Source organism: Halichoerus grypus, chromosome 5 (genome assembly GCF_964656455.1).
Source record: "Halichoerus grypus chromosome 5, mHalGry1.hap1.1, whole genome shotgun sequence".
Taxonomy (NCBI): domain Eukaryota; kingdom Metazoa; phylum Chordata; class Mammalia; order Carnivora; family Phocidae; genus Halichoerus; species Halichoerus grypus.
In genome coordinates this window covers 13,178,026-13,198,912 of record NC_135716.1, presented here as the reverse complement: position 1 = coordinate 13,198,912, position 20,887 = coordinate 13,178,026, and the positions used below count along the sequence as shown (strand labels likewise).

General features: G+C 47.8%; 1 protein-coding gene across 2 annotated transcripts in view; it reads left to right on the top strand.

The window, feature by feature from the left end:
* The window catches only part of LOC118530831 (uncharacterized), a 250,586-nt gene extending 230,039 nt beyond the window's left edge, over nt 1-20,547 (top strand). For both annotated transcript variants that reach the window (XR_013447685.1, XR_013447684.1), the window contains one exon: nt 9,761-20,547. The gene's annotated coding sequence lies outside the window, so the exon portion shown is untranslated. The remainder of the gene's footprint in view (nt 1-9,760) is intronic.
* Nucleotides 20,548-20,887: the final 340 nt, after the last annotated feature.

Sequence of the window (20,887 nt, the reverse complement as noted above, 5' to 3'; positions counted from 1 at the left end):
AGTCAGTCTGGGGAGCTCCTGGGGCCAGGAACGTCACGTCTTCCCGACCTCGGCTTCCTGCCCTGCTCCATCTTGAAGAGAGGAAATGAGACCCTGCAGCCGGTGCTCAACCCAAGCTACCTTCCTTCCCCTTTCCCTGGAAAACAATTTTATAGGCTGTGAATCTGTAACAGTTTCCAAAAGCCTACCATAAATAGTGTTCAAGTGAAGCAAAATGAAACAAAAAGGCAGCCGGGTGAACACTATCAGTATGATACATACCTTCACTTAGTGGGAAAAGGGACTGATGGGTCCTATTCCCTTACCAACCCTCACTCTCTCACGGTGAGATTTTTCAGCAGGTGTCTTCCCCATCCCACTCCTACCCCCCATTTCAATAAAATACTTACAAACCTGCTTTGCATTGTTACAGATAAATGCAGAGCAAGTCACCCTGTCTCTTCCTATATTTGACCCTCCTCCAAGTGATCGATATAGTTTTAATTCACAGCCTAGAAACTTGAAGAATGAGTCAACCTGACCGATGATTCACAGATACTTGATCTGAAATGCTTGATGTTGTAGGGGTGGGGTGGGAGGTAGAATCAGAAATAAATTTCCTGACCCTAAAAGTCAGCATAAGTGAAGAAGCATGGGGTGCAGGGGGGTGGGGGAAAGGGATAGTTACCATCTTGTAGTTTGTAGGGATGGTTCCTGCCCTTGGGGAGATGCACTGTGTTGGGAGGACTTAGGGTGACCACAGAGCTCCAGTTTATGCCTGTCTATACAGTTAGTGTGCTTTTCCACCATTAAAAGTATCGCAGTGTGGAAACATGGGGTTCTGGGCAGACTGGACTAGAAGTTCTTAAATCAAGGTCAGAGGTTTTACTTTATTTATACGTGCATCCCCAGTGCCTGGCCTCTAGTAAACAGTTAGTAAATATAGCCTTGCTGGGTAGGTGAGTGAGTGAATAAGATTCTTAACCTTCTCTCTTGGTCTCTGTATTTCTATTTTCCATACATCTTTGTATGCTCCGCATCCCTAGGGTGACTGTACTGTGTTCTCAATAGTATCTTTTCCACTAAGCCAGAGCTTCAGATGCCGGTTGCTTTGGTTGAATGTATGCAACAGAAGCTGTGTAGCCCTGTGACTTTCAGTGAGTTACCCAAATGATTTACAATTTATCGGAGTAGGAAGAACACTAACTTCCCTGCCTAAGCTGCTGAGCAACTGTGGTGGAACTGAAGCTGATACTTTTATTATTAGCTGTCTGACTTTGCTACCATTCTTGTCTAGAGGGTTTTCTTCCCTACCTAGAGGGTTCCTAGACCTTCAAAACTATATATTATAATTATATATTTAAAATATTATAAGAAATTAGAAAAAGAATAAAAAAAGCTATCCATAATAATTTCATTATCAAGACACTATAAGCCATTTGTGTTGTTTTACATAGTTATCTTAGGAAGCTCTTCATCGTTTCCCCATGGGCATTTTTCTGGAAGCATTGTCCATGTTCAGAACATTTTCAACCACCATTGTTTTTAATTTGCTTGTATCCATGTGTTTGTTAGTGAGCAAATCCAGGTTGCTTACTCTTTCCCCTTCTGTAAATGAACTTGTCCTTCTAGTATGTCCTGTATCTCAAGAGAATCTCAAAAGTGGAATCCTTGGATCAAAATACATGAAGTTTATTAAACTATATATATATCTGCCTAACAATATAGATAGAGATATTTAAATTGATAGACTTTATTGTTTAGAGAAATTTTAGGTTTATAAAAAAATTGAGAACAAAGTAGAGAGCTCCCTATATACCAACCCCCTTCCCCACCATTTCCCATATTGTTAACATCTGGCATTTGTGTGATACATTTGTTCTAAGTTATGAAACAATACATTATGATTAACTAAAGCCCACACTTTATATTCAGGGTCCACTCTTTCTAGTGTATCATTCTGTGGATTTTTCACACGTGCAAAATGTCCTTTACCCACCATTACATTATCACATAGCATCGTTGCACTGTCCTAAAAATACTCTGTGTTCCACCAATTCATCTGTCCCTAATTCCTCCCAAACCTCTGGAAACCTCACTGATTTCTTACGGTCACCATAGTTTTGCCTTTTCCAGAATGTCATATGGTTAGAATCGCACAGCATGTCGTCTTCTCTATTTGTTTTCTTTCACTTAGTAATATGCATGTAAGGCCCCTCCATGTCTTTGTATGGCTTGATAATTCATTTCTTTTTAGTGCTGAATCATTTCCATTGCCTGAATGTACCCCAGTTTGCTTATCTATTCACCTACTGAAGGGCTTCTTGGTTGCTTCCAAATTTTAGCAATTAGAAATAAAGCCAGTGTAAATTGTGTGCAGGTTTTCAAGTGGACTTAAGATTTCAACTCATTTGGGTAGACACCAGGAGCCTGTGATTGATGCATCACATGGTAAGACTATTTCTGCATTGTAAGAAACTGCCAAAGCTTTATGTGTTTTATATTTATTCAGTGCTTATAGTTATATTACCACCAACACATTAATCCTCAAAATAACCCCTGGGTTGAAAGTTATTAGCTTCACCTTCTGGTTAACATCAAATTTTATTGCGGAAAAGGAACTTTGAAGATCTCTGAGCATCTACACTTCCTGATAGCAACATCTGTCTCCTTGTCACTGCATTTCCATGGCACAGTGGGTGCAATAGGTGCTCAGTTAGTGCTCATTACACATTGACGAGTGATGAAGGAAAAACCACTTCACTGTACAGATAAGAACATGGAGGTGCAGAAAGGAAAAGCAAGTTGCTTCTGCCAAACAGCATTTTACCAATGGCAGAACCAAGGCTAAAAGCTAACTGTTGTGCTTTATAGATGGTGGATGGACCCATATTTTGGGTGGTCAGGCCGTGGATCACTAAATTCAAGCAAGGCAAGGTTCTGGACTCTTGAAACCATACTTAGTGTTATAATGAACACCCTCTCCTCACGTTCAAGCCCACCCACTAGTCTGTACTACCACCATGTCACCCAGAGATGCCCAAAGGAGTATTTCATTTGGGTACAAGTGCATTGTGGCTACAAAGTCTCATGGCATTAAAATAGCAACAGCAGTAATAAGTGACAATAATAATAAAGCCAAGAATTATTGGGCGCCTGGGTGGCTCAGTTGGTTAAGCGTCTGCCTTCGGCTCAAGTCATGATCCTGGAGTCCCTGGATCGAGTCCCGCATCGGGCTCCCTGCTCGGCAGGGAGTCTGCTTCTCCCTCTGACCCTCCCCCCTCTCATGTGCTCTCTCTCATTCTCTCTCTCTCTCAAATAAATAAATAAAATCTTAAAAAAAAAAGCCAAGAATTATTGATTGCTTAGTATTGTGAGGCTCTTTACATATATTATTTCATTTACTCTTGCAGCCACCTTCTGGTTAGGTATCATTGCTAGCCACAATTTAGAGATAAGAAGTTTGAGGCTTAGGGAGACTGGGTAAGTTCCTCACGCCTCCACAGCTATTAGTAATAAAGCCAAATGTGTGCCCATCCATTCCTGACTCACTCAACAATGTACTATGCCATAGTTAAGAGCATGTGATTTAGAGTCAGGCGGACCTGGGTTAATATTCTGGGACTACCATTTTACCAGCCATGCAATCTTGACTTTGTGACTTCTAGCTGCAAAGTGCCCATGTAAAATGGGGATAGTAATACCTACGGTGACAAATGCTATCTGTTGTCTCTTCAATGGCCATTGTCTCTCCACTGCATAGAACCATGATAGGTTCAGGTGGTATCTATCCCTGGGGCCTCAGGGAAGACAGGTTCCAATCCAGCCTAATGAGATGAATCAAGATTGGTTTAAACCAGGTATGGAGATGGCAGGCATGCATGTTATCTAGTTTTGTTAGGGAGCGGTCCTCTTCAAATAAGAAGACAAAGTACCCCATAGGGGAAGCTCATTCTTATCTTTTTTTTTCCTGTGGGGATCTAGGGTAAGATACCTGGAGGTGTAGCAGCCATCTTGCAGGCATGAGGTAACAAGTCAACAGACTGAAATGCTGAAGCAGAAAAGATAGGAAAAGCCTGGATCTTTGATAACACTGCAGGCTGTCCCCCCAGCCCAGGGAAGAAGACTACCTCCAGACTTCCTGTAATTGAAACAAGGCCTACTTCTTTATGCCACTCCAAGTTGTCTTTTATTTGCAGCTGAAAACATTTTGAGTATATATACAGATTTCCACCAAAGCAGTCAGTGTTGGGCAGCTTAGTATGGTGCTTAAGAGCCCAAATTCCAGAGCCAGAAGTCCCAGGTTCTAATCTTGGCTCTGCCCCCTTACTAGCTATAGTGATCTGGGCAAGTCACCTAGCTCCTCTGTGACTCATGTCCTCATCTGCAAAATGCTCATTAAATGAGCATTGAGTATCGAATGAAGGATACTAGCAGTTCTTACTATTATTATAATGAGCATTAAATGACTTAATGTTTCATACGTGATGAGAACACTACCTGACACGTAGTAAGTAGCTATATATCTGTTGGTCAAAAAGAAAAAAAAGTAAAAGAAAAGTAGCCACTATTATAGGCGTGGGTTTGCACCTTGATCTAATCATTTGGCCACTTGTGGTATTTAAAGAGCATATTGACCCTTTCACCACTGAGACTCCTAGAGCATGAAACTCCCCCTAAAGTCTGTCTCAAAACAGCCACAGCAGTGGTTTCTTTTTGACGGAAAAGGCCCCTTAGAGAACCAACCTGTGCAGGAGGAGGGGCTGTGGCTACCAAGTCGTGTCATGGAGTGAATGACCAAAATACCCAAACTTGCCCATGCAAATAGGTGTTCATCTCCCCAACAGCCCTTTTAGAAGGTTCTAGACTTTCTCAAACTCCTTTTTGAAAGGGTCTTTCCAGACAGTGGCTTACTCTCTTGAATCTCAAATCTTTCGGGGAGGGGGCGGTGGGGGGGGTGGGCAATGCCTGCTTTCCAGGCCCTTCTCTGCCATGAGGATGAGACGCTTGGCCAGTGTGTGTGCGGGAGCTGCTTGACCTGGGTCTCTCTCACTTGCCACTACCCACGTTGTCACCTTCTGTAGAGATCAGATTTGAATTTGGGCAAGGGCTAAACATTTTTTGGATACATATCAGTTGTGAGATTAAAAGATCAGCTGGTAAGATGTGTCCATTAGCACATCCTGTGGTATCTTCCTTCAAAATGTATGCCCATTTCACACCTTCTCACCCCCTCCACCAATGAGAGTCCAGACCAAGCCACCTCCACCTTCTGCCTGGGCCACTGAGGGAGCGCGCCTCCTAACGGGCCTGGCTTCTACCCTGTCCTCCCTTTTCTCTCAACAGCCAGGGAGATCTTTTCAAAATATAAACCAAATCCTGGGATCCACTTGCTCAAAACCCTTTAAGGGAGTTCCACCTCACCTAGAATAAAATCCAAAGTTCCTCTTGTGCCCTGTAAGGCCCTCCCTGAGTGGACCCTAGGCCCTCCCTTCCTTGTTTCTCTTCTTGTTCACCCTACTTTCCACACTGGCCTTCTTGCTATAGACTAAACCTACCTGAGCGCAGGCTGGCCTCAGGGCCTTAGCACGGAATGTTCTCCTTTTCTGGAACACTCTTTCCCCTGCATACCTGACTCATTTCCTCACTGCATTCAGATCTCTGTTCTGATGTCAACTCTGACCACCATCCCCCAACACAGCTGCCCCCAGCCCTCACTTTCTGTCATTATCCATAGTTCTTATGCCTTGCTGATATTATTACAGATTTGGTGACTTTATGCGTCTCCCATCAGAATATAAGCCCTGTGAGGAGAATGGCATTGTTTTGTTCATTCAGATATCCACAGACCCCAGAATTTTCTGCAACTCATGTTCAGTAAATATTAAACTAGATGAAGCCTGTCTCTGGGTAGAAACAAGGTTTGTCTGACCAAGTCCTAAGCCTGAGGTCTCTCGTGAACCTGCTAAGTTGGCCCTGAATCTACATCTCAGAAAGCTACTGATAGGTTCTAAACAGTGGGAGCAACACCGGATCCATGTGTAACATCCCAAAGCGAAGACTTCGAGAGTGAACGCGCAGGTGACCAGACGATCCCACCTGTTTTTTCTAAAAATCCTCTTCATCACACTTAGTTCTTGTTCTTCCTCCCTGTGCTTCTGGACACCAGACAAGCCATGTCACATCTGGTGTCTTTGCACCAGGCAGATGACAGTTCTCATCTGTGAAGGTTTAAAAATGAAGTGGTCCTGTTCCTTGACATTCTTCCCATTGAAAGATGGAATTGATGTCCTTTCCTTGAGTCTTGGTGATGGCTGCAAGCCGTAGAGTCACAAAACGTCCTGCAGCTCCCTCCAGATTGCCTTGGGGTACTCTTTCTGAGGGAAGCACTGCGACTACCTTGCTGAAGAAGCCACGTGTAGGTGCTCTGGTCTGTGGTTTCAGCTAAGCTCCCAGACAGCACCCAGCGCTGGCCGACAGCCTTGCAGACCACCATTTTGGATGTTCAGACCATTTGCACTTTCAAATGACCACAGCCCAGCTGACATCTGACTCCAAGGGCATGAGAAACCCCAAGTGAGAACTGCCCAGCCCAGCCCTTCCCAAATTCCTGACCAAAAACTCATGAGCAACATAAAACGATTGTTGTTTTATGGTGCTAAGTTTTGCAGTAATTCATCCTCAGCAATAGTAGCTAGAACCCCGCCCTCACTCTTCCTCCCACGTACTAAAGCCCTCTTGGCAAATTTTCCTTTCACACCCTGGGCATCAGATTTCCCATGTGTAAGTTAGAAGTGACAATCTGTAGTTATGTGGTTGTTGTTTAGAGCAAAAGCAAGTTTTGTTTCAAACCTAGCCTGGTTCCCAGCACATACTGCATTTCCTCAAATCTGAGATGCTATCGGTTAGACAACTCACTATTAATTTATGCGCCATTAAGAAAGGAACAAATGCCTTCAATTAAACTACCGAACACCGCTTGTTGTAAGACGTGTGTGTATTTGGAGATGGTGAAATTTGAAAAGATGTGTTATCTTAGGACCTTTGATTTAAAGAATCACAAATACCTAGTTAAGCCCAGGCACAGGACAAGACCCTCCAGATGTGCATTTGTGTGGAACAAGAGGAAAGCATGAAGCAAATGTGCCTTTTTCTGAAAGTCTCCAATCTGTCATCCTATTTTACACGATACAATACAAACACCCATAGAGACAACTTTGTGGTCCAGGCAGAAAGTACCTTCTCCGGCGGCTGTCAAATGGTGAGAATTCAAATGATATCACAGCACAGTTATTTAGCCAAAATGTATTTTGCAAGAGGAATGAAGTCAGATCCCCAGTTCTGGCTATAAGAGGACAAGTCGTTTGTTGTGGAAACTCATCTCTAGTAATACTAACAGACCAAGCCCCGTTGCTCTCCAGTTTTTGAGTCTTTTCTTTTTTAGGACATTAACGAGTAGTTCCTGCGAGATGACATCTCCACTGAGCAAAAGGGGTCTGGGCAGTGGGCAGAGTGATGGCAGAGATGCAGGCTACATACATCTAGTGGAGCAGAAATATAAGCATCAGAATGCCAGCAGGCTTGAGGCTAAGCCCTTATGGAATGCCCTATTTATTCAGTACAGCCTTCCAGAGGGTTAAGGTAATGGCCCCCATTTGAAAGTTGATCTCCTTTCAGGACCAGAGAGGTTAAGTCTCTTGCTCAAAGTCACACAGTTTTATTAGGTCAACAATCCATCAGACACAGAGCTTGTGCTCTTATCCACAGCGCTTTGCTGAGCAGGGTGTTTGTTTTAAGATTTTATATATTTGAGAGAGTGAGAGAGCGTGCATGGGGGGGAGCAGGGTGAGGGCAGAGGGAGAGAGAGAAGCAGGTTCCCAGTTGATCAGGGCTCCTCGATCCCAGGACCCTGAGATCATTACCTGAGATGAAGGCAGACGCTTAACCTTCTGAGCCCCTGATGATCAAGGTGTTTGCAAAGACATGGAAGTGAGTTCATATGAGACTCCAGCCAGCCCAGTGCTCAGCTCAGCTATCCTTCCAGTCTTACTTAACAGGGAATTCCTTTTCACACCTTCTTGCTATTGCCAATATGAGTTTTCCACTAATAAGATTCTCCTTGCTTCCTCCTCTGCTTAGTGAAAACCAAAATGTCAGGGCCCCAGGTGGCTCAGTCAGTCAGGCGTCGCAACTCTTGGTTCCAGCTCAGGTCATGATCTCAGGGTTGTGAGATCGAGCCCCATGTTGAGCTCTATGCTCAGCTGGGAGTCTGCTTGACGATTTTCTCCCTCTGACCCTCCCCCCCCCACCCCTGGCTCCCTCTTTCTCTCTCTCTCTCAAATAAATAAATAAATCTTTAAAAAAAAGAGAGAGAGAGAGAAAGAAAACCAAAATGTCCTTCTAGGTCCAGCTGAAATGGGGCACCTTAACCCTTGTTCCTACAGGGCAAGTCCAGCACATTGTCCCTGGGGCAGTGTGGCTGGACCTCCTGGTGTTGGAGGTGGTGTTTCTGTGGGTCATTCTTATTAGACTGGAAGTTTCCTGAGGCTCTGGAGTTAGACCTGAGTCTGAATCCCACCTCTATGACTTACGGCTTGCGTCCTTGGACAAGTTTCTTAATTTTACGGGGTTTGAATGTTCATGTCTACAAAATGGGAATAGCTTCCTTCCTAGGATTGTCCTGAACATTAAGTGTGTTTGCTTAGATGGCATGATAAGGGCTCTAGATTGTTATTCCGCGTGAGCTACTCACTCAGTGTCTTCGTGCGTCATTGCAACTACCCTCTGAGGTAGGTTCTTTCATCCTCATCCCCACTGCACAGACGAGGAGGCTGAGGTGAAGTCCTGTCCCCTTGGCTCCACAGCTAGAAAGTGACAAAACTGGGCTTGAATCTTGCCTCTGAAAACTTCTTCTCTTGATGGGATCCCATTGGGAACCTTCCATGGACCGAGTTCTGAGGAAGTTTTGTCACATACCAGCCCCTTCAGATGTGCTTTAATTAAGGTCTCAATTTCCCACTCATTCCTATCTAGGAGATCTTTATCCTGACTTGTAGGAAAAGGATGCTCCAACCAGCTTTGTCTCGGTGAAATGTTGTTTACACACTGCCCATTCCTGCCAATAACATGTTCCCCCAGCTTCTGGCTCTCACGGGGGGTGGATTATCAGCACCTTCATTGCCCGTTTACATAATGAACAGAAAACACAGATCAGGTTATTGGCCTTCAAAAGCTCAAGCAAACCCCTTAAGTAAAATTCAGATCCCACGTCAGTCCCCAGTCCAGCAATGTCAGGGCCTCAGTCACCATTTACGTCAAATGACTTTGCTGGTTGAGCTTCTTTCTGGTTGACTCTACCGCTGGTCTCACGGGCACGCCCTATAAAATGGCGGGCAAAGGAAAGCAGGCATTTCTGATGTGCTATCTTCATCTTTTCCTCAAGAGTATCACTTAACATCCCTAAACAAAATGACCTTCATTTTATTTGCCAGAGAATATTCTGAGTGAATAGAGCAAGATCCGTCACCCGGTGGGGCCTGACACGGAGCAGGCCCTTGAGAAGGTTGAGCCCCTCAGAGTAGAGAGCAGGGGTGGGGAAGGGGGACCCCATTGGGCAGCACAGCAGAGCCCTCCCCGCGTGAATGGGATCTGGTGAAAGCCAAGGGGCTCAGAGGGGGATCCCAGGTTGACTCGTGGTCCCAGCTCGCTGTGTAGACCGGGCAGCCAGTGTGCTGCCTGCAGGACTGCAGCCATGACCTTGACCTCCCCTTTTTCTCAGCAGCAGAGGGATCGTAACTACGGCGGAGAAAGACATCAGGGCAGAAATCACTGAGGACCGACCCTGTGTCAGGCACTGCAAGAGTTTCTGCAAGTATTTGGAGATTTGCCACGTATCAACGCTTGCTGACTTCAAATTTATTCCCATTGTCCTCAGAGAAGATGTACTGCGTGACTTCAATCCTTTGAAATGTATGGAGACTTATTTTATGGCTCAGCATACGGTGTGTAGCTGGGAATGCTGCATGTGTACTTGGCAAGGAACATGTACTCTACAGGTTTGGGTGGACTGCTCCATAGATGTCATTTGTGAAAGCCCGGGCCTCTGCCGGGGGGGATGGACAGTGTTCACTCTGCCACGCTCCCAGGGGAAGGGCAAGGGCAAGGGCAACCTCCAATCGGGCGGAGAAGGCACGGCCGGGCTCTGACCCAGGGAGGCAGACACTGTGCCAGCTTGTTCTCCATGTGGCCCAAAGAAGAAGAAAAGGCCAAGAGCTCTAAATGGACCTCTGAGGTCAGGAGGAAATGTCTAGAGATTTGCTCAAGGGAGGGAAGTTTACCCACAGAAGTGAGCAGTGAAACCATGTGCCCCTGGAACTCTCTCTCCCGCACAGCTGCCTTTCCTCCCCACGGATTCAGCATCCATCCATCTGAGACTTGCTCCTCGTAGTTGCTGTTCTAGGCTGTGGAATAACGGATTCAACATTACCCCTGGCCTCCCAGAACTTGCAGGGAGCCAGGGGTACAGATAATGAAACAGACAGTTTGGCCAAACAGGGTAGGGGTCATAGCTGGTAAAGTGCATACGTATCAGAATAGAGTCATTCTTGCCTAGCTTCTCCCTTTGTCTTTCTCAGTGACACAGATTTGTAGGTAAGAGAGGAGAATTTCCATAGGGAAAGTGAAAGATGGAGGCAACATGGTCCTATCTGTAAACCTATTTAGGAAATAATTTCATGAAGGGCAAGGAACTTGTGAGTTCCTAGGGCCTGGCATGCCAGGACCAAAGAGAGAGCTTTGAGACTGTGTGTGTGTGTGTGTGTGTGTGTGCATGCGTGTGCATGCAGGCTGCAGCGTGCCCTGGACCCTTTTTACAAACTGGGGAAGCTCTGGATGCCTTTTGAGAATAATGCTTTTAAAATGCATATGGTACAACACTCAGGATCACAAAGGAAAACCGTTGTGTTGAAATGCAGCTCTATGCAGGGACCTGCACAGAGCAGGGAGAGGGGGGCCTCGAGGTTTCTGGAGTAGTGGAGAGATGTTTTATGGGCAAGAAAGAAACTTCTTTCCATAGGTTGGTAATTCTACGTTTAAGGAACTAGTTACCTGCAAGACTCAGCTGATTTTCTCACCTTTTTAATTTCCCTTGTTTGTCCCCTGGGTGGAGGGAGTATGATAAATTGGCAAGACAGGGTGGTGGGGAGTTAAAGGCTGACTTTGCTGGGAGGGAGGAAGGCCTGGGGCTGGGAGATCAGAGAATGTGTTTCTTTGGTAGCTTTTGGGATCACTTGTTAGGCTTTTCTACCCTAGCTGGGAGTTTATTGAACATAGAGTACAGCCTAGGAGGGTAGGGTGACTCTTTATGGGAGCTGAAGAGGAGCCCAAGGTTCAGGGAGGACCCATGCTTCACTCTGGCAGAGGCTGTGGGCCCATGAGACCAGACACATTATGGAGGAACTATGGAAGCCACTTTGCTTATATCTCCCATTCTTATTACCACCCTTGGACCTAAAGATCCACATCTTGCCCATGAGACAACAGATACTGAGCAGAATTAATCCAAAGCTCCAGCTAGAAGTGGGGGGGAGCTAAGATCTGATTCCACATAATCCCAGGCTCTGAGATCTCTGTTTCCACTGCCACATGCCCGGCTGCCTCCCTACAGCATGGAGGCCATGGGTGCAGCTCTAGGGATCAGGTTGCCTGGGTTCCGATCCCAGCTCAACTCTCAAATGGCATGATGATCCAAGGGAAGTTCCTGAGCCTGAAAGTCCTCGTCTCTGAAATGGGATGGTTTTATCACCTTCCTCAGAGTCTTTTCTTGACGACGTAAGAGATAGTGCATTTAGAACTTTGAGCACACGCACCTGACATGTAAGTGCTCCGGGAGAGTAGGTTACTGTGGTTATTAGTAGCCCAGCAGGACCAGGAGCAATGTTCGGAGGGTCCCTGGCATACGATGCCTCCTCTGTTTACTCCTCCGACTGGCAGGCGGTCAGCAGTTTGTTTTGCTGGTACGAAGGTTGCCCTGGTGTTCGGGAGTGACCCGGCAGGGCTGAGATGATTATACAACCCTGCGTGCCCGGCCAAGTTCAGCGCTTGCCTTGGCAGCCTGCTAAGCCTGTGCTGCTGGGGTTAAGGGAACAACTACCCTCCAGCCTGCTTTCTCCCTTTGGAGAAGCCTGGCCTTCATTCAGATTGATCTTCCAGTCCCATGTCACACGGTGTGCTCACTCACCCACTCCCTCCCAGCACGACCTCTGTGTCCTCCCCCAGGGAGATACTAAGCCTGCGGTGTGTTCAAGATCCTTGTGTCCTTCATCCCTGTCTCTGCCCTACTAACTCTGTCCCCCACTGGTGCTTCTCAGACACGGGAGGGCACAGGGGCTGCAGCCTCCCCAGCTCCCTGCCGAAGGTTCCTTGTTGGCATTGCATATAATATGTGCTTTCTATATATAAGCTTTTTAAAAAAAGATTTATTTATCTATTTTAGAGACTGAGCACGAGTGGGAGCAGCAGAGGGAGAGAACCTCAAGCAGACTCTGCTCTGAGCATGGAGCCCGACGTGGGGCCCGATCAAAACAACCCTGAGATCATGACCTGAGCTGAAACCAAGAGTTGTGTGCTTAACCCACTGCACCACCCAGGCGACCCTATATATAAACTTTTAAAGATATATATATATATCTAGCTTTTCATCAGGTTGTGAGCCTTAAATGATTAACTAGGAAAACCCATGGAAACACATCCTAAGCTCTCAGTGTTAATCATTATCGATGAGTGCCGTCATTCCCAGCAGTGAGGGGAAAAGGCAGGATGTGGCCTCAGCTGAAGCTTGTGGCCTCCGAGTGTCAGCTTCCTGAGGCCAAGTGGGGTTGCCAACAGCTATCTTAGTGAGGGTGTGAGGATCAGAAGGGAGGAGGGGTTTGAGAAGACTCGGGGCACAGAGGGTCCCGAATTGGACAGCGCTCTCCTCTTGCTCAGCCTGGGTCAGCCTTCAAACCTGGAGGTGACACCTCCCGCCCCCCTCACCCGTCGGGGCTGCAGGGAGGGCTCGACCACCGCTCCCAGCACCCCGGGGGCTGCAGACTCAAAAGCTGAGAATTTCCAGCTGGGTTGAATTTTCTTTCTTTCCCCACTTTCCAATATCCTCTTCTAGCACCTTCTGAAACTCCCTAGTCTTGTGCTCCTAAACTCGGGCACTGGCCACTGCTTAATTGTCACAGCAGACCCCCCCCCCCCCCGGGAGTCCCCAGTGCCCTGCAGCTCATCTCATCCTCTAGGCGGGGCCTTGGGCCCTCCTCTGGCCAGCCCAGCCCGCCTCCCCAGGGTCTGTGGTGGTTGCACAACCGAGAAGTCCCTTGCCCTCCACACAGTCTTCCATCTCCTTCTTTGGGCCTTGTCCTTTCTGCTTCTTGCTACCCCGGCGTACCCATCTCTGATGGCTGAAATGCATCTTGGCCCAAATGCCCCTGCCCTGAGCTTTGCCCATTGGCCCCATCTGGAGCAATTGTACATATTTTTCAACCTTAACATCTCTGTTTTTTAACCTTCTCGTTTTATGTATTTTACTTCTTTGTTGCTACATTCCATAAGGAAAGATCTCACCCGCACAATGCCTAGGCAGGTGAAAAAATGGAATGAATGTGGGCTTCTCTCTACGCCTCTGTTCTCTCATCTGTGAAATGGGGATGACCATTGTAAGTTGCCAACCCTCTTAAGAATTGTCATTAAGGCTTAAAAGAGGCTCTTGACCTGAATACCTCCCACCTGAGGGTCTTGCACATTTTGAAAGATCAGTGAATGAATGATTGATTGAATAATCAAGAATGATCAAATGAATGAATGAATGAAAAGCCTTTACTGTTCTATTTGCAATCATCAAAAACAGGTAGGCTTTTGCTATCATCCACACGGCCCTTAGGAATTCTACACCAGGGGCTTGCAAACCTAGGTTCTGGGTTAGACTCCTGGGTCAGCCACTGAATATGTGATCCAGGAATGGGCTGAACCTTCCCGTACTACAGTGACGTCATCTAGGACAGGGGTCAGCAAGCTATGACCTATGGGCAACCTCCAATCCACTGTTGCTTTTGTATAGCCCACAAACTAAAAATGGGGGTTACATCCCCAAATATCACTTACATTTGAAATTTTACATTTTTGCATGTACAGTTTTTTTATTTTTTTATAAAGTCTTTTCTGTTCTAGTTCTTTTCTTTTTTTTAAGTAATCTCTACGCCCAACATGGGACTCGAACTCATGACCCGAAGATTGAGAGTCGCACGCTCCTCCGACTGAGCCAGCCAGGTGCCCCTGCATGTACATTTTTAATGCAAATATAAGTTAAATTAACATATAAACATTTTTACATTTTTATTTATTTTTCAGTTTTACATTTAAAAAATAAAAACTCAGAAGAATGGTATTTCATAACACATGAGCATCATAGGAAATTCTGAGTGTCTATAAGCAGAGTTTGATTGACACACCACTGCGCTCATTCATTGACCAGTGGCCTATATGGGCGACAGAGGATGTATAAGCGCTTGCAGTCTACAGGGCACAGCTGACTAGTTGTGACAGAGGCCGCATGGCCCACAAAATCACAAATATTTACTACCCAGCCCTTTACGAAGAAACTTTGCCAATCCCTGGTCTATGAAACAGGAGAAACAGTGTATACCCACCCCACGGTGTGTGGATGAAATGTTCAAGTGCCTGGCACCAAGCAGAAACTCTAGAAAAGTCCGTTCCTGCACTCTCTCCCCTTACCATTTTCATTCCCTTCCACAGAGAGCTCCTTTATTTCAGGGTCCAAGCCACATAGAACCATAAAAAGAGGATGACAGGCAGACTCCCACCAGTGCCCTGCACAGACAGGCCTTCAGACAGCAGGACTGTTTGTCAGCTCTGTCCTCTGGCCCGCGGCCTCCCTGGCCAGTCTGGGCGGCTGCTTTGGGGGGGCCGCGTCGGAGCCCCTCGTGTCCTCAGGGACGTCTGGGTCCCAGACACGGTTGGGGGCAGTCCTGCAGTGGTGCCCTACAGAGCAGCTTCTCTCACATTTATCAGAGGTTGGTGGTTTCCACTGCATCGTTTCTGGCTTTGGGCATTTCTGGAAGCTGGGCTGGTGCTGCACAAAAAGGTGCCCACAGCCACAGCTTAGCTCAGTGCAGGATGACTCCCTGGCAGAGGCAGCCTCTGGGCTGGAATCCAGGGTCTTGATTGTGATTTGGGGGATGGCACAGAGTCATGGCAAGACCTGAGATTTGGGATCGGGTCTGAAATCCCAGCTCTGCCCCTCACAAGCTCTGGGACGTCCCCTCCGCCCTTCTTTTCTTCACCTGGAGAGTTGGGGTGATGGTTTTTTCCTGGGGAGGGGCGTAGGCAGGGATTTTGTCACGTAAGTGGCATTTTGTCTTTTTGTGCACTGAAGCCCTATGTCGAGAACGGTGCCTGGCCGGTGTAAGCACACGGCAAACACCTGTTACTGAAAAGAAATAAACCCCAAAGAGATAAAATATGTGGAGTGCCTGCTTCACCATTGGTTCCCAGTAAAGAGTTTGATTGCTGTGTCTGTTCTAAACCAGGAATCAGCCAACTACAGCCCACACGCCAAGCCTGGCCCACCGCCTGATTTTATAAACAAAGTTTTATTGGAACACAGCAATACCCATTCATGTCCAGCATACCCATGCTGCTCCACAGCCATGGAGTTGAACAGTTGTGAGAGAAATGTATGGCCTTGCAGAGGTTAAAATATGTCCTATTTGGCTTTTCATAGCAAATCTTTGTGGTCCCTGCTCTGAATGTCAAGGCCACCCTGTCCATCGGTGATCACAGATTTCATTTCCCCCTGACTGCAGGTGTGCGGGCAGTTATGAGTTGAAAACCAGCAGCTAGGTTGAAAAACACATTCTCGATGCCCTCTCTGAAATAGTTAGTTTTTCCTTTGGTGCCCTAATTCCACCAGAGGATTCCAGCATGCTCAGAACAGACTTTACAATGCCCCACTGTTCTCATGGGTAAGGTGGTGTTACTTTCATTTCTGTGTAAGAAGAAACTCAACCCACCTGTCAAATGCTGGCATATTCATTAGGGATTGGCCATGTATCCTGCGACGAGTCGCGGCCTAGGGAACGGCACCTCACAGGAGGTGAGTCAAGATAAAAAAAGGATGACCCCGCTAGATACAACTTACTATTCAGTGTACAGGGATAGGGCGCTGACTGGGGGCCAAAAGAAGTTCACTGTGTTTGGGGCAGAGTGCATAGGTTTCCTTCATTGTTATGAACGGAATGACCTTGGACACCTCGGTTACCCCCACCAGCCTCAATTTTCCAATCTGTAAAATGGCAACAATGATACCGCATTGGGTTGTTGTGAAAACTACATAAGATCAAGTACCTGAAACATAGTAGTGAGTCAGCTATTTTTATAATAAAATAAATCCTTCATTTCTCAGCTTGGGAGAGAGATAGTCAACAATTTCTGCCTCATGTTGACCCTCCCTGAGATGATCAGGGCCCACAGTTAGGAGCCTCTTTCAACCTTGGTTTTGGGGGGGAGGGGTGGATGGGATCTTCCCAGGCAACATTTATCAAGAGCTCCCTGTCCGCCATGCTGGCTGAGCAATGCTGGGTCATCATCCTGTTACCATTTCCTGGGCAGCAGATGGTTTTCTTCCTTTCCCTCTACAAGGACAGAGTAATAGGCATCCAGATCCCTAAGCCCCAGTGAAGAGGCCACCCAGGAACCACTGAAGGCCAAGTCCAATGAGGCAAGCGCATCCTTGCTATAAAGGTACCAGCTGACAGCTGGGATTTCCAGGCGTGCAGCCTGGTCACGTCTGTCTTGTCCATGGCTTAGAACAGCACCTGGAACATAGTAAATGTCTCACAAATGTTTGTGGGGAGGATAAATGGTCACCCCTTGTAAATGTCGCTGCTGCCTTCAGAGGCTCGGGCCTCACGTGATTCTTAGACCGTGATGCCATGATGCCGATGGGTGAGGTCCAGGCTCAGAGTGAGAGCCCACGGCAGCCCTGCCTGGCCCTCCCCAGGCCCCCCGATTTCCTCTGCATCCACTGTCCTGGTCCAGTCCACCATTCCCCCTGCACCCAGGGCTCTTCCCGCCATCGTCCCTAGCCCAGCCCTGGCAGGTGCAGGAAGCCAGCCACTGTGACCCCACACCCAGCCACATCTGGATCTCCAGGCTCAATCCCCGTCTCCATCAGGGATTGTTACATTACAGTCTGTGGGCCAGATCGGGTCAGTGGTCTGTTTTTATAAGGATCTTGGACTAAGAATGGTTTTTACATTTCCAAAGGGTTGAAAATTTTAAGAAGAATATACCACAGAGCCCATATGGCTAACAAAGCCTGAAACATCGACTCTCTGGCCCTTTATAGAAAAGGCTTGCTGACTCGTGGCCCAGAGAGTCCTCTGATATGCCAGACCGTATGGCCAATTGTGTGAGCCAGGCTCCATTGCAAGGCTTCAGGCTCAGACTCATTTCCTCCCTCTTATCAACACTGAGGCAGGTAGGATTATCATCCCTTGTAAGATGGGGAAAATGAGGCAAAGAGCGGTTAATTCACTTACCTGAGAATCTCATAAATGGCAAAGCCATGATTCAAACACAGGCAGCCCAGCTCCAGAATCCATGCTTTTTAACCATGGTGCCATTTTGCCATTGGACACTGCCAAGGTCAAGCTTTAGGATTCATACTCTGTCCCATTCTGAGTCCTTTATCACAGAGATGAATGTCAGAAAATACCACCCCCCTCAAGTATTTGATTCCCCAGCCTCCCCCACTCCCACCACCTCCCAAGACAGCTCATCTCCTGGGGGGCTGATAGGGCTGTGGTGTCTCTCTCCCTTTCTGCCCCATGCAGTGGCCTGGAACCCTATTCCGTTCTGCTCCCTGAGGCTGGACACTTCTCCATGAGCCAGGCCTGATGCTGTTTCCACTGAGTCTCCCTTCCTGAGGCATTCCCTGTGTCCCCCTTCCATTCTGTCTTCCCCACCCCAGGAATTGGATTCCTGGTGCAGGGCCTCCGGGAAAGGGTGCTGCTGTGGGAGATGCCTTTAACTCCTGGTCCTGAGCCTTTGGCCTCTTTGTAGCCCCAGGACCTTAGCTTAGACCCTCCCCTTCCAGGAGGCCAGGGAGAAGCCCCAGGCTTTCTGGCATCACAGAGAACAGCACAGGGTGGAGGTGTCGCAGACCAGGGGAAATGCTGCACTTCAAGGCTGAGCAGGTGGGGTGGTGCCTTTGTGACCAACAGTCTGGGCGCAGGGGTTCAGGACGGGTAAGAATGGAAAGACAGCTGCCAAGAGGAACAGAGAGCTTCTCAAATCACCCCCTTCCCATCCCCTCCCCACTGCACCAGCCCAGCTTTGACAGAACCCGCCCTTCTGGCCGTGGCCCCTCCACCTGGACTGGAAGTCAGTGTGTGCAGTGCGCAGAGGCCATTTTCTAGCTGCCACCGCGGACGGGCTACTTAGCACTCTGGACCTCAATATTCCTCTGCTTTTCTTTTTTAAATTTTAAAAAATTTTTAGAAGATTTTATTTATTTATATGACAGAAAGAGAGCACAGGCAGCGGGAGCAGCAGGCAGAGGGAGAAGCAGGCTCCCCGCTGAGCAGGGAGCCCGATGCGGGACTCGATCCCAGGACCCTGGGATCATGACCTGAGACAAAGGTGGACGCTTAAGCAACTGAGCCCACCCAGGGGTCCCTCCTCTTTTTTTCAAATGGAGAGGGCTTGGGAGGTCCTATTTAGAGATAACACATTCCTGGCGCATAGTAGGTGCTCAGCACAAGAATGACTTCTGCCTGGCTCCCCTTCATCAGCCGACCCCTTCCTGCAGACGTTTCCTCGGTAACAGCAAGCTGGCAGCACCGAACATCCTGCTGGGCACATCTTCCTGGGTATTATCTCTATTGCCATGTGCCCAGACCGCTCCATCCCCAGAGCTCAGAGGCCCTAACGGGCAGGGACTGTGTCCGACCTTCCTTGTCGGCTGGCTGGTGGGACAAGTGCCTGCTGCACCTGCCAGGGCCGCCTCACTCGGACTCCTGCTCTCCACACCACTGCAGATGGCACCGCTCTGGTCACTTGCTCTTGGTTCCCCCCCAGGGGATGCCGAACCGTGAGCTCTTCCCAGGTCTTCCGGGGAAGGATGCTCTCAAGAACACTTTGGGATTGAGGGTTTGTAGGAGGCCTCTAGGTGAAGGCTTGAAGGAGAGGCCTCTCAAGGGCCCAGCCAACATGTTGTGTTTCTCCTTCTGAAGCCTGAAGAGGCAGAGCACAAGTGAGGGGTCCGGGCTGTTGTGCCCAGCCTCCAGACTGGTACCTTCGGCTGCCTCAACCATGTCGCCACTTTGGTGTCCCACCAGCATTGCAGACTTCTGATCCCACCAACCGCCACCCCCCGCCCCCCGCCCCGCTGTGTCTTCCTGTTTGTGATCTTCTCCATCTTGGCTCATGGCAATGCCAACTTTTCATTTGCTCAGGCCACAACCTTGGAGTTAGTTAACCTTGGGTTCCGCTGGCTCACCTACCATATCTAGACCATCGGCAAACCATATCCATCCAGAATATCACGTCCTCTCAACACCCCACTGCCCCTACCTGGGTCCCGGCCGCCATCATATCTTGCCTGCATCAGTACAACAGCCCTTGACTGGTCTCTGCCCCTGCCCTCGCCCCTCTACAATCTATTCTCAAAGCAACATCCAGGGTCACCCTTTGAAATCAAGCCAGGGCACATGACCTTTCTGCCTCAGAGCTCCTGCAGGCTTCCTATCCTATTCAGAGTAAAAGCCATGGGCCTTGCAATGGTCTGGGAGGCCCATGCAACCCAGCCCTGCTACCCTGATTGCACCCTAGCTCCTCTGTCCCATTCACCCCACCTGCCATTCTGCCTTGTCCTCTCTTGGACACTCAAGATTCTCTGCTTGCTGGACTCTATCCTCACTGCTCACTCCCTGGCCTCTTCCAAGCCTTTGTTCAGGGGTTACAAGTTACCATCTCAGCCAGGCCTCTCCTGGCCAGTGTATTTCACATTTCAACGTCCCCCTCCACCCCCATTCTGCAACTCTCATTCTTCTCCTTCCTGCCTTTATTTTCCTGCGTTTTTCTTGGCACCTCTTAGCGTGCCTTACAATTGTGTGAGTTGATCCATTAGTCCCCCCTATACAGCTGGAGATTAAACTCCAGGGGGCAGGGATTTTTGTCTTAGCCCCTGCCAAGAACTGTACCCGTGACATGGTAGCACTCTGTAAACATTTGTGGAATGAATGAATGAATGAATGACCTTAGACCAGAGACAGCCAGCACAGAAAACAAACCTTAATTTCAAGCATAAGCCTTTTGGTTTTATATATATATAAAGTGTTAAAATATATGTGGTTTGTATATTTATATATGATTGAAAGTTTCAAGCATATACATCATATATGTGTGTGTATATATATATATACAGCATGTATATCAAGACATATGTAAAGTGTATGTGTGTATGTATATCTCTCAAAGACCAAAATATATTTTATATATATAGCCAAGGTGCTATATTTTTTGCGAAGGAGGACACTTTCTGGTTTCCCTGGCTGCCTGCCAGGGTGCACTCAGGCAGCCATGTACAGTAAACAGGGCACTTTCAGCCTCCGGTTTTGCAGAGCAGAGAGCATATCATCGCCGGAAAGTTCTCGTCTCACCTCTAGCTCTCCAGAACGGCAGGCCAGTAACGGGTGCGGTTCATCCGCCTGTGGAGATGCGGTGGCCATGATCCCTGCCTGTTTGTCAAGATCCTTGAAGCTCACTTGAGCATGAGCTGGAAAAGGCGTGTCCGTCTCAGAGCGTGAAGAGCTGGTGAATTCTCCATAGTTCCTTTCTGTCT